The following is a 22,674-nucleotide window of genomic DNA, read 5'->3' as shown; positions in this document are numbered from 1 at the left end:
CAGCTCTTGCCACACACGCGGGGCCTGATCTCACATTTGCTGCCAAAACCCCTCCAGGGATATTTTTATTTGCTGTCAGGGTTTAGCTCAGATGCTGTGAAATATGTGTGGCAAATCCGCTGCCCATATCACATCTCCTGCGTGAGCCTCAGACAACAACTTCCCTGTCTGCAGCCGGTTTATTTACGGAGGAGAACGATCCGTCTGGGCAGCTGCTGGATCTGCTGCTGCCTCCTGAAAACTCAGCTCTAATCACCTCTGCCCTACCCCTTCTTTAGGGACAGAATAATAAATCCTTGTGCTGCCTTAATAAAGAAGAAAAGAGGATCATGTTTTAGTTTCCCGAGTTTCTCACTGCAGGGGATTTTAAGGCTGTACTTGACCTGTTATTCCCCCACCTCTAAGCCCAAGTCTGATGGAGTCCAGGCATCCTCTGATGAGGCTGCAAACCCTCTTTGGGGGCTTCTGCAGAAGTTCCTTTCAAATAAACCCACCTACAGATCTCACTTCCCATGGCTGATTTCTGCCCTTGGATGTTTGGAAACGCTTGTCTCAGGAGGAGCTTTGCCCTCTCATCTGCACAGACACACGTTGTGCTGGGCTGACAAAACAGACTGCTAAGAGATTTAATATGAAAACCTGCTCAGAGAGCAGAGAAATAAGATTGTGTCAGCTGGTATTCCCACGAGCTGGAGCCCATGGCTGTAAACACACACCATTTCTCCCTGCTATGACAGTTCTGCTCTTCTGATCATTATTTTTCCATGTTGAAAGCTCAGCCCTTACTGAGATGTCAGGATGTGACCTCACCTCAAGTACTGGGGGAGTTTTGGGTGCCACAATTCGACAAGGATCTAAAACTATTAGAGAGAGTCCAAAGGATGGACATGAAGATGGTGAAGGGCCTTGAGGGGAAGTCATAAATGAGGAGCAGCTGAGGTGACTTGGCTCATTCAGCCTGGAAAAGAGGAGGCTGAGGTCAGACCTCACTGGGGTCTGCAGCTTCCTCATGAGGGGCAGCTCCAACTTCTGCTCTCTGTGAGCAGGGACAGGACCCAGGGAATGGCCTGGAGCTGTGCCAGGGGAGGGTCAGGTTGGATCTCAGCAAAAGGTTCTTCCCCCAGAGGGTGGTTGGGCACTGACCAGGCTCCCCAGGGCAGTGGGCACAGCCCCAAGGCTGCCAGAGCTCCAGGAGGGTTTGGACAAGGCTCTGAGGGACAGGGTGGGATTGTTGGGGTGTCTGTGCAGGGCCAGGAGCCGGAGTGATGATCACTGTGGGTCCCTCCAGCTCAACATATTCTATGATTCTCTACTGAATCTCAGCTGTTCCATGCCCAGCATCTCCAGGCTCTGGCTAAACAGTGACAGTGAGATCCCTGCAGTGCCATCACTTCACCCTTCACACGATGGGCAAACACCTCTAAGTCCGTTGTAATTGATTTAAACACCATCTGTTTCTGTGCTCATGTGAAGAGTTATCGACTCCAGCTTAGTCCCAGGAGTATTTGTTTTATAGGAAGCCTGTTGTGAGCGTGGTCATTCATTCTAAAGTTCCCCTGAACACTTGCTGAGAGCTGCACCCACAAAAAGAGGCCCCAGAACCCCAGGCTGGACCAGCTTTAGAGCAAACTCTTTGCTCTTAACCTGTGCTGGAAAACCCTCCTCACACCAGAAGCACTGCAGGGCATGTCCCAGAGAGCAGTGTCTGCTCCTTGCCTTTTCACATGGAAAGTGCACTGGGTTTTCCCCATAATTGAAGCCTGGTGACGTTTAGCAAGACCCATTTAATTTACTGTCCTGCTTTGCTCATTAAATCCCCTGAATTGCTTTATTTACTAACATACTTCTTCTAAATTACTTTATTACTTAACGAAGTTTATTTATTTACAACAGGTGGCAGAAGAGAAAGAGCTGCTGAGAGTCACCCAAACCACAGCCCGGTAGTGGCAATGAAAAAGCCCTGGATTTTGGGTGCTGCCAGCACGTTGCACAAGCTCCAGGCAAAGCAGTTGATGCGTCTCTCAGAAGGACACTTCCCCAAACTTGGGGGCAGCTTTTCAGAGAACTTAATTGTCCCCAGATGTTTCTTGTCCAAAAGAGCACAAGCCAGACCCTGTGAAGCGCAGACTGAGTGGTGTGAACAGCACAAAGTGATGGAAGGTCTGGGGTGATTCTGGCAGTGTGTTATCTCCTAATTGAGGGATTAACAATGGATTCCATTGGAAACCACTGAACTCTGAGTAACCAACTAAACAGATGGAGACAAATAAAACCCCCCCTTTAGTTTCTTCATCCCTACCAGCCAGTCAGAAGTCTGAAGGCTTTTTTTAAGGTTTTTTTTTTAGGTTTTGTTTTTTTAGTAGAATCCTGGGATCACAGAAGACTCTGAGTTGGAAGGGACCCACAAGGACCATCCAGTCCAGCTCCAGGCCCTGCACAGACACCCCAAGAATCCCATTCTGTCCCTGAGAGTGTTTTCCAAACACTCCTTGAGCTCTGGCAGCCTTGGGGCCGTAACCTGGGGAGCCTATTCAGTGCTCAGTAAAAATACCTGTTCAGCAAAAAATGGTGCTTTGTCTGGTGGTTTCATGGTGCAGTTTGGGTCCTGTTGTTGCATCCCACCTATCTTGTCCCTAAATTGTGTGTTCCTGCTGCCCACCACAAGCTGAGGCTGAGCCCCTGCACTCCAGGCTGTAATATCAACATTCCAATGAGATTTTTGCAGCAGACTCTTGAAATTGCATTAATTCTGCAGCCTCACCATGTGGGGCTGTTACAGCTCAGGCAGTTACGGTCTGGAGCGAGGCCCCTGGAAACTAGAGAGTATGAGATCCTTATCTCCAGGCAGCTGGGTGTGTATGGCATCATTCCCAACACATTCAGTGCAGACCTCAGGGCATGTTGGACCACCTGTGCTGGTCCCCTCCTTTACCCTGGGTATTGCAGAGCAGCAACAGGAAGGTCACCAGTGCAAGTGGGACACTTTGGCATTGCCTTTGGCTTCACCTCTGTGGATTTTATGGGGGGGACTTTTCCAGTCACAGGACCAAGAATTTTCTGTGGTACCCAAGGATTGCTGAGCTCTTCACCCTCTTCTGGCTCTCATTTCTTCCAGGCTTAAATGTGCAGGAAAGCAGACCTTACCAGATGCATCCAGAGGAGGTTCCAGCACAAAGTCTGCCTTCCTGCATTAGTTATTTACATTTGTTGCACTCCTGGTATTTACATCTTTTTTTCTCCAGAGCTATGAGGAACATTTGAACTCCAGTGGTGCTGTGCATTCCCAAGCCTTCCATCTGAGATGACAGCCTGAGTTTGTGGAGAAGAATTAAGTGAGGAGCAGGCAGAGATGCTGCCAGGGACCAGCACAGGAGTTTCACCACAGTCTGCTCTGTGTGATTTACACTGCTGGGTCTGATTTGTGACACAGCAAAACAACCGTGGCAATATTTGCTTATTTGCTCACTGAAATGCTGTGTCTCACAGTGCTGAGGTGGCAGAGCTCAGAGATGTGCTGCTGGAGCAGTTACATCACACTGGAAGTGTAAATCCCTATTTTTATGCACTTCCACTTAGCAATTACTGCATTACCTGTGATATAATGCATCCTTTACCCCAAGGATGGGAAATTACTTCTATTTCTTGTTCTTATTTCTTTCTTCTTCTCATTTCCACATATCATGATTAACAGGTACCACAGGATTGAGACTTAACAAGCTGCAGGTTTTTCTCCTGCAGCTCAGGAGTGCTGAGGGGTTTGATTTGGCTCAGAAATGGTTAAGCTCCTGCAGCTCAGCAACTCATCTGTAATTAGAGGCATCTGGCTATAAAACATCCTGCTCTGTGAGGGCTCTTGTGCTAAGGGATCCGTTAGCTGGGTTTTATTCTCAGACAATAGGGAACAGGAGCAGTGACTCTGCTAATCCCTCCTGGACCAGGGGACCACCAGACCCTCTCCAGAGTGGTGGCCCTGGGCTCATGGCAGGGCTTGTGATGTTCATGACCTGTGCCTGTGAAATGCAGATTTGCAGCTGGGGCACAAACCCTGGGCCACGGGATACTGAGAAATCCCCATTTCTTTCTGTTTCACAAGTGTTCTTGAAAATTCTTGGAAAGGCAGCTTGACTTGTGCCTGCAGGTCTCCCCAGGCCTGCCCAGCACTCACAGCCACACGTTGTGTTCCAAACAAGCTGCATTTTGCTCTTTGCTAATCTGAGGCGGGTCAAGGGTAAAATTATGACCAACTTTGTATTCCAAGGGGGACTCCAGGGAGAAATTACAGCATCTTAAAGAGTGACAGCCACATTCCAGAAATAACTCCTGTTCTCTCAGCACAGGGAACAAAACGGGCACCGTCAGAGCAAAATGTTTATTCCAAACATTAGACCTTTTCCTTTTTTATCCAGGGCTTGAAGGAACTCTCACTGGCTTCCAAGAAAACTTTACAAGGGTACTTTAAAGGAAGCCAGGAACTTTAAGATAGTGGTTGCCACTGGGCTGCTCACAAGCACCAACAGGTAAGGAAAGCCAAGGGAAGTCAATCCAAACTTCAAGGTTCATTTGAAGGCCAGAAAGAACCCTGTGCCATGTAATCCTGTAGTAACTTTCTCAGTTTTCTCTTGTTTAGCTTCATCTTCCCACTGCTAGAATGATATAAAAAAATATCCAAGTATGGCTACAAGAGCAACATTGAAATAAGTTTTCCCTTCTTGCAGCAGATCAAATGTGCTGCTGAGATTTGTGGGGTTTCTTATAACTCTTAGGATACAGCTTATGAGCTGTTGCTAGAATCATTACCAGGGTCTATTCATGTTGTTTACAGAGCCCATCACATTGTCAAGCCTTTGAGTGTGTGCTGAGGTGGTCCCTCATCCCCACCATCCCACAATTTGAATTTAAAGTTGAGCCCAGGGCACTGTCACTGTTGGCTTGCTGGAAATCCAACCTGACATAACAATTCCTCTTGCTGGAGACAAACAGCCCCATAAATAGTGCCACCAAAGCTCCCTGTTGCTTCAGGATGGATGTTTCCAGCTCTGGAAAATAAACATCTTGGCTTTGGTTGGCTGCTTTACTGCAAGAGATGCTGCCCATTGCTGAGCTTTGGCCTTTCCACAGCAGTGGGAGGTCGCTGTCCTGTCACTCCCTTTATATGACTTTTGTTCCGAAAATGTTTTTGAGGATTGCTAAGATTAGCCCTGATTCATGAAAATAAGGCGTAATTTGCTGTACACAAACATTTCCACTCTGTAGCAGTTCCCCTGATCTCTGCGTAAAAGCAAAGAGCACAGTGGAAACTCCTATTTCCCATGGAAATCAGGACTGTGACTGTCAAGTTCTGTTTTTCGTACTCCACATCTCACAGGTGGAACTGGGACAACTCCACAGCATTGTCAGGCAGTTTGGCCTGGAAAAAGCAGCCATGGAGACAGAGAGCATCTGATGGGAGAAAGAGGGCATGGGAGTCTTTTCTGGTACCCAAGAATCTGCAATGAGCACTGGGGGTCTATCCCTGGATAGGTGTTGCCACAGTGGGCAGAGGATATTTAAGTTTGTTGCAACTAAACAGGTAAAGCTTAACTAAAGTTTAACCAAACAGGTGAAGTTACTCTTGGTGACTAAAGTTCAGCATGAGAGTAAGTGCAATGCTCCACCAGCAAACATGTTGGAATTGACCAGGGGGAAAGTCAGTCTTGGAAACTGGAAAAGCCAACTACTGGATATAAACACCTCTGTAAAACAGGGCTTGCTGGGATAAAGACAGTAAGAAATATATATTTTACTCCCAAATTGTGCAATTGCACAAAGTTTCCATACCCCACCTTGCTGAATTCTTCAACCCTCACAGTCATCACCATCTCCCACTAAATTCCCTTTATCCTAATTTAATCACTAAACTAAGCCCACCTGATCAATGTGGGGTGTGTGCCCGAGCCAAGGACGGGCACTGACCATGCCTGGCAGCAGGATGATCCTACACCTGGTCACAGGAGGAACATGAAGGGTCTATTCCAGAAGAAAAGTAGGATTGTGTCAACAACCCATTCAAGCTTTGTGCTGACATACAGTCTATTGGTGCTGTTTTGGAACTGAAGAAGCATCTCCTGCAGAAATGCTGGGGGAGAGCTGTACTTTCTTGATGATCAAGTATTTCTTAGAGTAGAAGCCAATCGTAGCACCTGGCTATAAACACAGCCTAGATCCAAGCAGAGCATGAAAAATGAGTCAAAAGATGGGTTTTCACTAGTCTGACTCCCACTGAACAAGAAAATCCAACCCTAATGCCTTCCTTAACAGTCATTTCATCATGACCCTGCACAAATTTGCTTCAGGACTTGGCACTGTATGGAAGCATTTCAGGGTGAGATGTTTCTGGTCCTTCAGACTCCACCAGCAGAAAGTTCCTTTATTCTCCAGCCTGTTGGTAGCAGAGATGGGGGCACTACACGGACCTAGAAAATAAATTAGCATTTAATAATTTAGCAATTATCATTCCTTCTGGTCTTCCTCACTTTTCACAGCACCATTGCCACCAGAGGCCCTCGGGAGAGCCCTCCCAGCACCACAGGAGACAGCTTTGCTCTGGTTCACAAGGTCTGTGTGGTGAGGAAGGAGCTCATGGGGGCTTCACCACTGATCCTGCACAGCCACAATGCTGCTGGTCATCTCTTACCAGCTGGTGGAAAATTATCCCAGGTTTCCAACATGGAGAAAGCCTGGGATGGACTAACATTACTTGCCTTATGCAACTGGGCCACATTCCACTGCTTTCAGGTTACAGGAAGAAAGCTGTTTGCAGGAGTGTTCGGGGTAAAAATGGAACAACTGCCAGCCTTGCACACACCAGGAACTTCATCTGAGGATGGAGTATAGTCCTGGCTGGAAAACAGGTCATCAGGCATGGGGTAAACCTGCTCCTGGCCTGGGTCAGACCTCAGCAGCCTCCGGTCACCCATGAGGAGTTGGTGCAAAACAGGAGCTGTGCCAGGAGAGACTCCTGGGGTAGGGAGAGATCAAACAAAAACTGCAACCAGGGGACAGCCCCAGGCTGGGGGGACAGTGCCATCAGGGCACGGCATGAGCTCTTCTGGTGCTCACTGGTGTCAGAGGCAAAAGCACTGGGGTGGCAGTGGCAGCAGTAAAAGTCAGTAGTAAAAACTCCTGTCCAGGCCAGTGAGAGCATTGCAAGGGTCTGACCCTGAGGTGAAAATATCAAAGTGTCTCAGGACACACTGACAGAAAGAAATGCAGTTGCAGAGGAGTTTCCCTCAGGAAAGCAAGGACGCAGCCTTTCCAGCCCCACCGAGCCTTCCCCATTCACCACCCCGTCACTTTTCATTACCAGAAGCATTTACTGCTCACCAAAGGGCTTCCAGCAGCAGTACACGTTGAAAGCACATTATTTTTCAAGTTGAGGTGTGAAAACAGCCTGTATCAAACTGTTCTCCCTGTTTCCTTCTGCCAGCCCGTGTCTCTCATGGCCCAGCCATGTGTTCCCAGGCTCTGAGCCCAGCTGCTCCTGTACACCACGCTCCGAGCACATGTTCCTGCATGGGATGTCCATTATTATTTTCAGATTTATTTGACTGGTGTGTGTCCTCACTGCATGTCCCCAAAGGGCTCCTTTCAGCCGGATTTGTACAAAGTTGCTTGATTGGCTTCAAGCTTCTTTGTGAGTTTACCCAATGCCAGGCTCAGGCACTGAACCCATGCCAGGTAATTCATCATTTCTCCTTAAAAGCTATAGACAGAATCCTGCTCTTGGCTTGTCATAAAGGCCTGAGAATTGCCTTTCAGCCCACCTAATGAGGGTTTGTGTTTTCCTACGCTTGGGAGGATGGATGGTCTTAATTTCCGCTTTCGTTCAAAGAAAGCAATTTTCTTCCACAAAAAAGACCAGGAATAATAGACACAATGTGGCTTATTCTGAGTCACCCTTTAACCATTTGTACTTATATTTTCTCTTTGTGCATCTTCCTACTAAGACCCTGAAACTCAGAGTTCTTTCAGCTGCTGTTGTGTGTTTTCTCCTGCCATGAGACCTTTCTGTGCCTGAGGGTTCAATGCACAGCCATCACCCTCTCCCAGACTTTCTGCAGGCTGGCAGAGCCTCCATAAATACTTCTCTCAAATTTGAGGTGTTCAAAGCTGGATTTTACTATTCCAGCTCCACAGGACTTGCCTGTTTGATGGGAAGAATCTGAGGCACAAGGGACTGTGCAGGGACAGAGCTCCTTCTGTGCCCAGAAATCATCCCAGTGACACCCCAGTGCACCAAGGTGGAGGTTCTATAGGAGGTCCCAGTCCGCCTGGCACTGCCCATATTTAACAATTCTACATGAACATTCACAGGCATGACAGGGTTTCTCGTTGTCCAATATTTGGCCAAATGGTAAGTAGAAAGTTCTGTTTGATTTCTCTGCTTCTTGCTCTCTCCACATTCACCCCACATTTGTCACTGTTTCATCCCCAGCTGGGAACTCAGCCCATCAGATTCAGCTGCTTTCCTTGAGCTGGCATCCTGAGGGCTCACCAAAGGAGGACAAAGCAGCAGGGAAGGACCAAAAACAGCTGATCCATCTGCTGGATGCTCCTTCTGCTGCCTCTGCAGTGAGAATGGACTGAGGTGTCCCTCCCTTGCTCACTGCCAGTCTCGGTTTGTCTCTGCTGAGTAAAACGTAACCCAAACCAGCAGTGTCACTGGTCTCAACTGAAAGACCCCAGGGAATGGCTGGAGCTGTGTCAGGGCAGGGTCAGGTTGGATCTCAGCAAAAGGTTCTTCCCCCAGAGGGTGGTTGGGCACTGACCAGGTTCCCCAGGGCAGTGGGCACAGCACCAAGGCTGCCAGAGCTCCAGGAGGGTTTGGCTGATCCTCTGGGGCACTGGGTGTGACCCTTGGGGATGGCCCTGTGCAGGGCTGAGGGTTGGACTCGATGATCCTTGTGGGTCCCTTCCAGCTCAGCACATTCTGGGATTCTGTGAAAGAGCTCCAACCAGGAAAAATGGATGCTGGAACTACACCTTCACACCTGACTGTACCAGGTCCCATGATTTCAATACCAAGCGGGGAATCCAGCAGTATCTCATTCATGTGACTGGGAGAATACTGTCTTACAGCAGGACAGTTTATATTTTTCCAGTTTTCCTACATGCTGGGGCAGACACCCAGCTGTAGGTGGGCAGTGTGGTGGCTGGAGCAGCTCCTGGAGATGCACCAGGCTCAGCTCCATTGATGACAAACAAGCAGGAACAAGGAGAGCTGGAGCCAGGCTGTACTCAGGTGCTTATCCAGCCTCATGCACCAGGTGTGCCCCACAGGATCAGGAGTTGTCCCAAATCCAGCACTGCTGTGCAGAGTGATGTGTGTCCATCCTGCAGCTCAGCCCCACTCCTTAAGGCCACGTGTCCTGGCCATGCCTGGGCAAAACCAGCCACTCTGGGACAGTGCTTCCACCTCCCTGGAAAGCCTCAGTGTGTGTGATCCCTCTTGGTGTCATTGGAAGGGAATTCTTTAATTTCTCTGCCTTTGGTTTTGCAGGAGAACGTCTCCATGCTGCAGGACTGTGCCAGGGCACGGAGGGTGGGAAGTGTCCCAGTGGGATGCTGAGGATAGAGACAGGAGGCAGAAACTGTGGAATACAGCCATGAAAGCCTTGGCGCTGATTATCCCCTTCCCCCCATGCAGGCACCAGCTGGAAGGTCGTGTCAGTGTGGGATGTGAACGTGATGAACCACACCCTGGTGATCACTGCTGACACCTCTGCTGCTGCTGAAACCCAGCCCTGAGCACGCAGCAGAGGCTGGAGCTGGAGCAGGGAGAAAGAAGCAGCAGCTTGTAGGTGCCATCAGGCTGAGTTTGTGCCTGGGGCTGCCCTGTGGGGAACAAGCCCAGCCTGCACAGAGGGCCCAGAATCACATCCAGGAGGAGGTTGGAAGGCACCTGAGAAGGTCAGCTGGACACCCCCTGCTCAAGCAGGGCCACACAGAGCCAGTTGCCCAGGACTATGTGGTGGGCAAAGGACCAAGTCCATCATTGTATCCCCTCTCCAAACCAGACAGACCCCACAGGCCTCAGGAGGTGCCACAGGCACCTTCCAGCCAGAGTGGCCCAAAGGAATGGATCACATCCACCACAGTAGTCCCTCTCCACAACGCAAGGATCCCGAAAGCTTTAGAGCCCAGCAGGAAAAGCTGGGCTGAGCATCAGGAAAAGGGGGAGAAAGCAGAACCCTCCCAGTGAAACAAAATCCAGCCACTGTGTATGAGGCAGTTGCAGTGAGGACTCTCTGTGCCTGGGTCACTCTGACTGACAGAGCCTTTCCAAATATCACCCAAAGTCCAGGGGCTGGAAACAGGCACAGAGCTGTGCCATCACATACACTCTCTGCAGTAATTATTGATGGCACCCGAGGCACCCAGGCCCTTAAAGTTTAATGGGTGTGTTAAGAAGGGAGGAAACAAAAAATGCTGGGAGTGTTTCTTATGATACCCCTTTCTAACTACCTTTGAAGCTCCAGGAAAGATTACCCTGGAAATTCAGACACCAAAGAGTAGCTTTGAAATGCAAAAGTTCCCAGATCAGCCAAGGTGCCCAAAGCAGAGCAGGGACTTTTGAGAAAAGACTGACATGTGTGAAGAGCTGAGAGGAAAAACCAAATACACAGCTGATTCCCAATGGGAAGGAATGGAATAGACTGATTTGGGTTGAAAAGGATCCTAAAGTTCACCTCATTCCACACCCTGTTGTGGGCAGGGACACCTTCCACTAGAACAGGTTGCTCCAAGACCCGTCCAACTTGGCCCTGGACACTTCCAGGGATGGGGCAGCCTCAGCTTCTCTGGGCAACCTGTGCCAGGACCTCCCTGCCCTCACAGGGAAGAATTCCTTCCCAATATCCCATCTAACTCTGCCCTCTGGCAGTGGGAAGCCATTCCCCCTTGTCCTGTCCCTCCATCCCTTGTCCCAAGTCTCTCTCCAGCTCTCTTGGAGCCCCTTTAGGTCCTGGAAGGCCACATTTAGGTCACCCTGGAGCCTTCTCTTCTCCAGGCTGAATAATCCCATTTTTCTCAACCTTTCCTCATATGAGAGAGGCTCTAGCCCTCGGAGAATCTTTGTGGCCTGTATTTCTTTCCTTCTTTGATAAATTAGTGCAACAACCATGAAGAGGCCAGAGATCACTGGTTCTTGTTTGTAAACTTCCCAAGCTACTTGGCCAGGGAAAAAGGAGCCATCCCTCTGGATGTCCTCACAGGAATGAGCTGAAGGAGAGAAAATCCAGGTTTGGGTTGACCTGGTAGTTTTGTGACTCCACTGGTTCTGTTGGTGTAACTTGGAAAGAGAATGGAAAATCCCTGGAGCAGCACATTCCATCAGTGCAGGTTCCATTTCACTGCAGTTAAGAGAAAATTGTTATATGAAATGTTTGTAAAGGCAAAAGCACCCAAATTTCAGAGGCTCCATAGCTCAGGGGTTAGAGCACTGGTCTAGTAAACCAGGGGTCGTGAGTTCAAATCTCACTGGAGCCTTGTGGGTCCTGAACCCTCCTGCGAAGATCTTTGTGTTTATTTCCAAAATGTTACTGAAATATCATTTTTTGGAGCATCCACCCCAACCTATGTGAAATACAAACACCCCATAGCACCTACACCAAATAACAGGCAATGAGAAGCAGAGAAAATAGCAATGGTCAGATTTGCACCCTGGGAACATTTTTAATGCAGAGCAATCGGAGATAGGAAACACCCAATAATGGGATTTAGAGCCCTGTGAACCCTGCAGGCTTTGTGAAGTTCATTGATGAACAAATCTGAAATGGCTGCCAGGTATTTCCAGTCAGAACTGCTTCATCTCTGCATACATCAGCAGGATGATCAAATTATGTCTCCAGAGCTCAGTGATTGCAGAGCTGGCTGGAAATATCATAAATATGGTTTGTGGAGGAACAGGAACATTGTTCAACAGGAATAGTAACAACAGAGCTCTGCTGGAGGGCTGGAAAGTTACCATTTTTAAGAATTAAAAAGTACCTAGGAATTAACAGATTTTGCATCTTGAGTTCCATGAATTGCAGTCCAGATTTGTGAGATTTCCTACTCTGCCTTTGCACAATTCCCTTTTTCCTGCTCATTTTCCAGTAGACTTCCTATACTGAATCCACCAAAGTGATCCAAACCAGTGATGTAAAAGGTCGTTTCTGAATTAGAAAAGGGCTCAAAAGCCTGAAACATTTTGTCTAGTGGAGGTGGGCACTGGTGCCAGGAGGGACTTGGTGCTTTGTTCACCTCTGTTCAGCCTGTTTCCTCACAGCTCTGTTGTCCCAAAAGAGTGAGTTTTGATGGGCTGATGTGTTTTCTCCACATGAGGAATGACCTGCAGGAATTTCTTGTCTTTCCTCTGTGTGTGTCACAGTAAGGCTAAAGAAACAGGAGTCAGCAGAGTTCCCAATAATCTGCAACCCAATAAACCAGCACAAGTTATTGTTGCTGTAATCCAAGATACTGGAAAATGGACAGATGTGTTTTACCAAAAGTGAGTTTGTCTCTAGACTGTTGTGGCTCTACATCTCCTTACCCTGTCCCTCATTCCAGCTTATCTTTTATTTTGCTTTCATATGAAACTGCTGAGCAAGACCCAAAAAGATCTTTGTGGTTCAAGTTCCCTTTTGCAATCAGGCTCCTGATTTTGGCTTAGCTGAGCCTAGGAGGGATGGAAATGATCCTTTGAAACTTTAATGTCTCTCATCTCCCTGAAAAAGCGACAAATGCTCAGGATATGTTTTGCTGAATTCTTAATCTATCCCTCATATTGATGTAAAAGCTCCTCTCCCTGTGACCCTCCTGCAGTGCAGAGCACCAAGCACACTGATGATGCTTCTTAAACATGGTGCAAAATGATTTTTCCAGTGGGCCTGGGCCCTAAATCCCTTTGTATCCATCACCCATCATCTTTTTCTCTGCTGAAAACAGGGCTTTTCAAAAATAGAGCTTGACAAGAGGGGCAAAGAGGGCAAAGTGATTTATATCCATATTTATATATAGCCTTGGTAAGTGTGGGAGGGAGGAAAGTCACCTCCTCATCTTCATTGCTCCCCAGGGCAGTGGGCATGGCCCCAAGGCTGCCAGAGCTCCAGGAGCATTTGGAAAAGGCTTTCAGGGACAGGGGGGGATTGTTGGGGTGTCTGTGCCAGGCCTGGAGCTGGACTGGAGGGTCCTGGTGGGTTCCTTCTGTTGACCTGTGAGATGGAAATGCTCCACCTGCTTCCAGAGATCCAGGGAAGGTTGTGTAGCTCTACCACAAGAGCCGTAACAAGGCTGGTCCCCTTATGGATTTGCTCAGGGAGAACTCCTGCTCTTTAACGTTGTGACCTGCCCCAGTCCAGAACCAGGCATTCTTTTATTGCTCTGTTTAGGAGATTTAAAGGTTTATCCATGTTTATCCATGAAAACTTGTTTTTTCATATTTTCCTGAAAACTTCAGAAACCATTTCTATTTTTAAAGACCATCCTGGACTCTGTGCATTTCTCTGACATGCTTTTCATTCCTGGGTCTCCTTCCAAGGGTTGTATCAAGCTGGGCAGAGAAATCATTTATTTCATTATAAACAACAGTGAACTTTGTGGCCCAGCAGGCTGGACCATGGAGATGCCCGTGGTCATGCCCTGAACCCAAGGACCACATTCTCAGAGCTGCATTTCTGCCTCCAGATCAGTTCTAGCGAAGGCCTCAACTAATCCAGTTCTTAAGTCATGTGGGAAACTTCAAATAAATAATTTAATCCAGGGAGGGAAAGTTTGAGCAAGAGCCAGTGAAAATGTTCCCATGTTTAAAGAGGTTTTAGACTTAGCAATACAATTTGCACTGATGTTAAAATTTGACATCCACAAGGATCAAATGGCAGCCTTGAGCCTCAGCCCAGAGGAGAAATATCTGATAAAATTGGTAGGACTGCAGAATTCAGTATGGTGAAAAATCCCCTTAAGTTATTTATTTTCCAGTTGTCCCATAATGAACATGCTCAATCCATTATTCCAAACAAGATATTGTGGTTTGAACAATATTTTTTAAAAAACAAATCTGAAATGGTTTTTTTGCATCCTGGATAAAGAGTGAATGCAGCTGTCAAAGGCAGCTCCAGTTTGCACTATCACTGTGAGAAACTGAGAAAATGATTCGAGCTAATTAAGAGAAAACAGTGTAAAGTCAATATGACCTGGAGAGAGAAAAGAAAAACAAATTGTAAAACTTAATTGGGCCCCTACAAAGAGGTAAAACAAGTTACCTCCCTTTTACCTTGTGTAGGATTTATAGTGAGAGAATTTTGTTTAGTTAGCTAGATAATAGCACCTTTCTTAAAATTTATAGATAACAAGCAAACATCTGCTGAATGTCTGATTTAACAATATTATGCTTATAGATAACATTCTTGTTAAGAAATAATGTTTATACTCATGTACCTAACAATGTATAATGTTTATACTTATGTATAATGAATATTCATGTAGTAGCTGGAAATAAATGTAGAACAACTGTCTTCTTTGGGTGTGACAGGCGTTGGGAGTTGTTGAACCCCTTCCCTGATCACCCAGCGCTGATTTTGCTTTTATCATATAATAAATTCTGATTGGAAATTGCCCGATTGGGTTTCTATTTCTCACAAAACTTGGTGACTTCGCCCGACGTGATACCCTTTGTGTTCTGGGAGATACTTAGCGCCTGAGATAGGAGCGCGCCCGCTGTTTTTCAGCGGCCTATTCACAGGCCTAATATTTCAACAAGGGCCAAGGGTAACGCATGCATATGATAAAAGCAAGGAATTAAAAAGCTCCTGGAGTGCTGCAGCAAAAAGCCCATAATTCTTGTGCACGAAGACCCGAGTGAGAAAAACGGACTGTGAGTATCACTTCGGGGGGGCGGATAAAGAGGTCGGAGTGAATGAGTGAATGAGACGCAGCGTAGCTGTGAATCAAGAGTGGAGTCCTTCTAACCTCGTTTCTGTCTCGCCGCGAGGAGAGCAGCGGGTGAAGGGATGAAGCGGAAGAATTGATGAGGGGACCTCTGGGGTCGGTGAGAGTTTTTCAGGAAGGACCGCTGAGTCAGTGAAAAATCCTAAAAGGGATCCCAGAGGATCGGTGGGAAGGTAGGAAACTTTAGAAGGGACCTCAGGAATATGGGGCAGGGAATTAGTAAATTCAGTTGCCCCAGGAAGGAAAGGAGCAAGCAGGCATTGCCGGATATACCCTTAGACAGTCCTCTAGGGGTGGTACCTATTGGGTTAGTTAGCAGCTGCGGGAAAGTTTTGTGTTTTGTGTTCCGGGAGATAGGGAACACGGGTTCCTGAAAAGTTTGCTTAAAAGACTTGGGCCCTCGGAATAGTCGGAAAGTCACTTTTCAGGAGGCGAACGGGTAGTTCGCCATCCCAGGTCAGAACCAGTCAGCCTAGGGCTGTTTGGTTTGGAGGGGACGCCCTCCGGTGCTCTGACACTGTGGAAGAGCCGGTGGGGTTCTGGAGTCAGTGTGACTCGGTAAATAGCTGAGAGGTTACGTTAACAGCGTCGTAACCCCAAGGTAACAAATTCGAATCTCAGTTGTGTGACAGTGGTTTGTTTTTGTTTTGCAAGCATGGGTTGTGTGGATTCAAAATTTAAGATCCCTGAAGAATCCCCCCTAAGTCTGGTTTTAAAACATTGGAAGACTTTAACTGGTTCTGAAACAACTTTAAAGAAGGAAGAACTGTGTAGGCTGTCTATAAATACCTGGCCGTTGTTTGGACAAATGAGAGGAGTAGCATGGCCAGAATTTGGACCGTTTGAACTGAACGCAGTGTTTCAATTAATCTCGCTTTTACATGTAGAACAGAGGTGGTGGGAAATTTGATACGCAGAGTTGTTTTTATTCCTATTAACACGCCCTGGATTGGGGGTGGAAGATAAGAGAAACGAGAGCTCAGAAAGGGCAGAAAGATCAGAAGTAGAATTAGAAAAAGAGGGAAAAGATCGAGTTAAAACTACCCCCGTCTCACGAGTTTTATTTAAAAACATGGAGAATGGTGATGTAAATGTGTTAATATCACCGGATGGGAGAGAAAATAGCCCGGGAGCTGCAGGAGGAGCGGCCCCGGGACCGGCTCCTGCGGAGCCGGCAGGAGCCATTGGCGGACCCCCTGGTGTGGATATGGCTGCACCGGGAGGGATTAGGCAAATTAAGGCCTCTGGAGAAGTTAGCTCGGGTCCAGCGGGAGCAAGTCCTGTCGTTTTGGCTGGAGTACGCACAGAGGTGCAGGGGAAATCAGCTTTTGTTTAAGCTGCTTGCAGCGCGGCAGAGCAGAGCGAGAGTTATGCAGATGCGGCGGAGCTGGCTAGCCCAGAGATAACATCTAGTTTAGTTGCAACAGGAGTAATAGCAGGAGAAACTTCTGGCCCCACAGGGGCAATGGTTGCGGAAGCTGCCCTGCCTGTTCCAGTGAGCGGGGAAGCAGTCTGTAGCTCTGCAGCAGCTAGTAGCTTTGCCGGGGCAGATAAAGTTGTCATAGCAACAGCAGAAGTGAGCTCGGGAGTAGAGGAACAAGTAACAGCTGAAATTGATAGTTGTATCGGTAACGGAGTAGTGAAGGCTGAAAATTCAGCTTTTAGAAAGATTGCTTTTGATGTAGTAACATCAGAGAAAGTTATTATAGATGCGGCATCTGTTGTAGAAACAAGAGAAATTTTAGAAGTCACAGCGAAAGCACCGCCAGAATTGGCCAGTGCAAACGCAGAAGGCGTAGGAGTCGCTGATCTAGACAGTGACAGTGAAGCGAAGGCGTCGGCCCCAGGGGGGGTGACGGCCCCAAATGTAGAGGTGTTTGTGAGAGCGAGTAGCCCAGCACCACAGATGGGTGCTCAGGCAGTCGATTTAATCGGTGGCGATAGCAATACGAGAGTTGTAAGAACGGAGTTGCATGCCCCGAGTGCAAGACAGACCCTAAAGTTTACGGCGGACTGTGCTGTTGTAGAAACAAAGACAAGAGAAATGAGTTGGGTCAAAATGTGTGAAACCAGGCAAAAAGCAAATGAGTTGCCCAGACTTTTCGAACAGATTGAAAGATGTTGTTAGAAAATATATTGATATTGATTTAGAATCAGACTTGGGAAAGAGACACCTGGTATACCTGTTTGTGGGACAGCCCACAAACGATATAAAGAGGAAATTATTAGAGATAGCTTGGGCAGTATATCAGAACAGAGAGCAGAAAGCTAGTACGGTGGGCGGAAAGGCGCTTATAGGAACAGCCATTGCCGCGGCAACGGAACTCCCGGCTCAGAGAGCAGGGGAGGCTTCTGGAATGGCCGTTACCACGGCGACGGAACTGGCTGGCGCCGTGAAGAAAAAAGTGTTACCTGTGTGTGATACAGTGAGAATGCGTGTGACAGGGAAAGATCCGGGGACAGAGAAAGCGAAATTAGAGCAGAGAGCGATCCCGAAGTTTAAAACTGTGGCGAGCACAATAAAGCGGAGACAGGAAAAGCTAGTCCTAGTTGTTGCTCTGACTAGTGAAGAAGTTTTAGTTCCTGCTAGTGTGGTCCAGGCAGAGACGGCAGATGCGAGTGCCGGGGCAGCGTTAACCACGCGCACAGAAAGAATGGGTCCAACTGCGGGACAGGCAAAATCTGGGTTTGATACAGGAGCTGCTGCCGCCTTTGCAGACAGAGCGGGGGCCGCAGCGGGGGCAAAGGCAAATTATTTCCTGGCTGTGGCCAGCACGAGCGGAGCAACTCATAACACCTTAGCGGCTGCGAGCAAGAGATCGGCTGGGGTGCAGAGGCTGCAAGAGAGCCTAGAATGGTGTCTGTGGCTGGAGTCCCAGCCCAACCTAACACAGGACCCTCTGGCTGCGCCACTGGGGGCGAAGACGGAGTTGTTACTTCCACTCCAGCCCCCCCAAACCTGCATAATCCGTGCCCTCCCATCAGGCCGAAAGGGGGGAGGGGAAAACAAAATCAGTGTAAATTCCCGGCGAACACAAAAACTAAAACCCGCCGGTGCAAAATATGCCATAAGATGATAAGGTGATGCTTTGAAAACTGTGGGAGCTAAGTCTAAGGGAAAAGAAACTACCTACTAACCCTTGCATCCTCTGTCTTTTAAAACTGCCACAGGCTCACAACCTGTGAAAGAACATTTCTACCCTAACTCAGTAAGGGGGGAATACTGATTTGTCTTAAATATAGACTAACAATGTGTCAGAAGTTAGCTGTTCACAGACAGTTTGTTCCAGCAACCAGACCTGAAGCTGTACCACTAAAATTCAAGCTGAGAAGTCATGAGAACAACTTTTATGCAGAAGTAGACAAATGTCTCAACTGCAAATGAAAAACAGCACCATTAGATTTCAAGATACATAAAATAAACCCTGGGGATTGGGTCCTAATAAAGAGATGGAAAGAAACTTCTTTAACCCCATTTTGGGAAGATCCCTTCCAGGTACTGCTCACGACAGAGACCGCAGTGCATACAGCAGAACGAGGGTGAGCACACACGACCAGAGTGAAAGGACCTGTTGCTTCACCACCCCTGAAAGAGTGGACTGTGTCATCAACGCCTGGGGACCTACGACTTAAACTCCAAAAAAGACCTTTATGAATTCATCACCTGAATGGAGAAGACATATCGAAGGCTGGAATGAGTTATCCCCAGAACAAAGAGACTTAAAGGCCCGAGAGGTATTTCCTGAAAGTTTCTGTATAAAACCTAGCCAAAGATCTTGGTTTCAGTTAGTCCCAGGACAAATTCTTAGGAGACAGCGGTTTGTTTCCTGGAAAGAAGGAGCCATCCCCTGGCAGAGTGGGGGGTCAGGTGCATATTTTACTAATCGCTTAGTTAACCCCATCCTTGTGTTAGCTTGTGACCTTGAAAAAGAAGACATATACATTGCCCTGAGTGTCGTGACACGCAGGGAGATCCACCCCAATTAGAGTCAGTACAGATAAATAAGCTGTTTTGTGGGTGGGAATTGTTATTACCAGTAAATTGGGAAATATTTGAAACTGACTGGTATGCAGCATTAAGGTACAGTATGATGAAATTTTCTGGAGAAACAGCCCAAATTGACTGCCCGCTGGATGACTTTAACTTTATAGACCCCATGTAAAGAATGTCACAATGGCTAACAATTTATATATTGATTAATTAGTGGGAATAATAATTCTGTTGACAGAATCCGTTGTTGTGAGATAAAGTGAACCTTCACCTGGAAACGAAAAACTGGGCCTTAATTAAATTAGAAAACCTAAAAGGGGCAAGACCAGGTTAACCTCTGAACCTGCCACTGACAGCCAGCCACGGGATGCAACCCCGTTCGGGCATGGGCCGTGGAGGCTTAAGTTATGCTGGACCCTTTTGGATACTCTGCTGCTTTTGGGCTCACGTCCTGTCTGACAAGTGTACAAAATGCTACTAAACTACACGATATAAAGGCCGTATGATTCAAAGCTTAAGCTATCACTCATTTGTCAACAAAGTCTGCTATGACTATAGACAACTGAACACTTGCAACACGGGTTCTCGGCAACTATGGGTAGCACAAAATTTAGGAAAAGGGGGAACCAGGCTGGGACTTAGTTGTCCTAAGGGAGAGGAATGGATTTGTTTCACTCAAGAAGGCCATTGGGACATTTCTGACGGTGGTGGAATGCAGGACTTGAAAAGGGAGGAAATAATAAAAAAGAGGGTGCAAACTACATTAAAAGAAAGAACACAGGGAAAGCCTTCCAACACAGGTGACTTATACCAGAAATTGAAAGACAAACTAGGAGAAGATTGGCAACTCCCGGGTTATGGAACTAACCTATATATTGATCTAATGGAACATATTATTCAAACCTTAAATTTATCCAAGTGCTGGATTTGTAGTGGACCTTTGATGACAGAAGAGTGGCCCTGGAAAGGTACTGGTCTCACCCCATGGGAAATTTTAAAATGGAATCACTCCCAGAAAGCATCAGAATCTAGGCCCCAAGGTTGGATTTTAATTTCTGATGTGGTTGGGCAAGAATGCATTGAACGGAGAGGTAGGGAAATATATAAAACCAAAGTAGGAGAGTCCCCATGCCTATCAGTGAAAATAATCAATACCACAGGAGAATACTGGTGTCCAAAAGAACCATTAGGGTATTGGACTAACAATATGACTGCAGACTGTACCTGGCATGATGAAGCTCAAAGCTGGTGGTGTAATGAAACAAATTTAAAAAAAAACCTTTTGAAGAGCATGAGAGAATTAAAAACATATTGGGACCAAGCAGGTAGTACCGATTTAGAATGGGTAGCTCCGGAAGGATTATTCTGGATATGTGGAAAGCGAGCATATACACAGCTCCCTAAAGACTGGAGAGGAGTCTGTACACTAGGTATAATCCAACCGGGGTTCTTTTTACTGCCCCCCAAAAAAGGTATGAGTTTAGGTGTACCTTTGTATGATGATTATGGAACCATACGCCGAGAAAAAAGGGATGACATTGGAGGAACCCAAAAGTGGTACGATGATGAATGGCCTCCTGAACGAATCATTGCTACTTACGGACCAGCTACTTGGGCCCAAGATGGGACCTGGGGTTATCGAACCCCCATGTACATACTAAATAGAATTATCCGCCTTCAAGCAGTCATGGAAATAGTAGCCAGTAAGACAATTCAAACTCTGGATCTAATCACAAGTCAGCAATCAAAAACTCGAGCAGCTGTGTATCAGAATCGGCTTGCCTTACATTATCTGCTAGCCAAGGAAGGGGGTGTGTGTGGTAAATTCAACACTTCAGATTGTTGTCTACAAATTGATGATAATAGACAGGCAGTTATGGATATTGCAAAGGATATCAGAAAACTGACTCATGTACCTGTACAAAAATGGAACTCTATGCTCGACAGCCAGTGGTGGGATAACTTGTTAGGAACAGCTTGGTGGAAGAAAGTAGGATTCTTTCTATTATGCGCGTTGGCCAGTATACTATTTTTACCATGTTTAATCCCTTGTTTCATTAGATTGATAGTTTCTGTAGTACAAAGAATGCAAATATCAACAATGCCGACAGATCCAAAGACGGCTCAAAGTGCCAAGGTACTGTTAGTCACCAGAACTCCACCTTCCCAAGATGAAGAAAATGTCAAATTAATATTGTCCAGATTAGAGCAAAAAACTCGAATCAATAATTTTATAGAAAGAGAGGAGGGATTGTGAGAAACTGAGAAAATGATTCGAGCTAATTAAGAGAAAACAGTGTAAAGTCAATATGACCTGGAGAGAGAAAAGAAAAACAAATTGTAAAACTTAATTGGGCCCCTACAAAGAGGTAAAACAAGTTACCTCCCTTTTACCTTGTGTAGGATTTATAGTGAGAGAATTTTGTTTAGTTAGCTAGATAATAGCACCTTTCTTAAAATTTATAGATAACAAGCAAACATCTGCTGAATGTCTGATTTAACAATATTATGCTTATAGATAACATTCTTGTTAAGAAATAATGTTTATACTCATGTACCTAACAATGTATAATGTTTATACTTATGTATAATGAATATTCATGTAGTAGCTGGAAATAAATGTAGAACAACTGTCTTCTTTGGGTGTGACAGGCGTTGGGAGTTGTTGAACCCCTTCCCTGATCACCCAGCGCTGATTTTGCTTTTATCATATAATAAATTCTGATTGGAAATTGCCCGATTGGGTTTCTATTTCTCACAATCACCTTCCCACTGCAGTTTCCTCTTGCACCAAGAGCTGTCCCTCGTTCAACCCCCACTTCCCTACAGACCTGAACTCCACACCCACAGCCAGAAAAATCCCTAAAATCCATAAACTGTGCCAAGGGCACTTGCTCAGCCACACTGGATGTTTAGGTGGGAGGAAACCCCCTGCTGCTCTCCCAGTCCTTCTACTGACACCTCTGGGTAAGACAAAGTGACCTTTGGGGGAAAATCAAACCAAAATACAGGGGAAAATGATTCACACCAAACAGCTAGTGAAAACTAATAAAAAAAGAGAGAATGAGAAGTGCTCACAGGTTCATCCCCACTTTGCAGTGGTCATGGGCCAAGGGATCTCTTTCAAATGCAGAGAAGACAAGATTCCCAGATTCCCTCCTCACTGGAGGACAGAGATAATCTGCAGTTAAAGCTCTGCCAGGCACAGGGAGATCTGTGCACAGCCTGTGTGTCATCCACCCACAGCCACAATGATTCTTCACTGCCCTGGTGCAAATTTTTCCCAGGGAGTTTGTCATCTCCCTGCATTTTAAGCACTGGAACAAGTTCCTCAGGGAAGTGGTGGAGTCACCATCCCTGGAAATGTTCAAAGAACGTGGCACTTCATGACATGGCACTTCGTGACATGGTTTTGTGGGCACAGGGTGTTTGGTTAAGGGCTGGACTTGATCTTGGAGGTCTCTTCCAATCCTAATGTTTCTGTGGCTCTGAGATCTCCCGGAGCCAGTGCAATCACCACCTGCTTCTCCTGAACCACAAGGCTTGAGAAGAGCTTTCTATAAAATCCAGCAATGCAACAGCTTCAGTGAGACCTTCTGGCTGCCCAGAAAGGCTGAAAGCAAAGACACTGCACCCAAAGCTGATGGAATGCCGTCTTGGTGCTCCCCAGGTGTGCCAGCACTGCAGGCTGATATGGCATCTTCCCAGAAGGCCTGCAA

At 46.8% G+C, this 22,674-nt stretch overlaps 1 long non-coding RNA gene and 1 other non-coding gene across 2 annotated transcripts; both read left to right on the top strand.

Annotated features, from left to right (window-relative positions):
* The first annotated feature begins 11,453 nt into the window (after positions 1–11,453).
* On the top strand, positions 11,454–11,526 carry TRNAT-AGU. Its single transcript has one exon. It is a non-coding gene; the product is annotated as a tRNA-Thr (tRNA).
* Positions 11,527–15,076: 3,550 nt separating this feature from the next.
* On the top strand, positions 15,077–19,012 carry LOC116797160. The gene is made up of 4 exons (XR_004360581.1): positions 15,077–15,260; positions 15,778–15,781; positions 18,245–18,247; positions 19,003–19,012. It is a non-coding gene; the product is annotated as an uncharacterized LOC116797160 (long non-coding RNA).
* The last annotated feature ends 3,662 nt before the right edge of the window (positions 19,013–22,674 follow it).

The sequence above is a fragment of the Chiroxiphia lanceolata genome, chromosome 21, assembly GCF_009829145.1.
Source record: "Chiroxiphia lanceolata isolate bChiLan1 chromosome 21, bChiLan1.pri, whole genome shotgun sequence".
Classification (NCBI taxonomy): Eukaryota; Metazoa; Chordata; class Aves; order Passeriformes; family Pipridae; genus Chiroxiphia; species Chiroxiphia lanceolata.
Note: the sequence above shows the minus strand (reverse complement) of the source record. Positions and strands in the feature narration are given on the sequence as shown.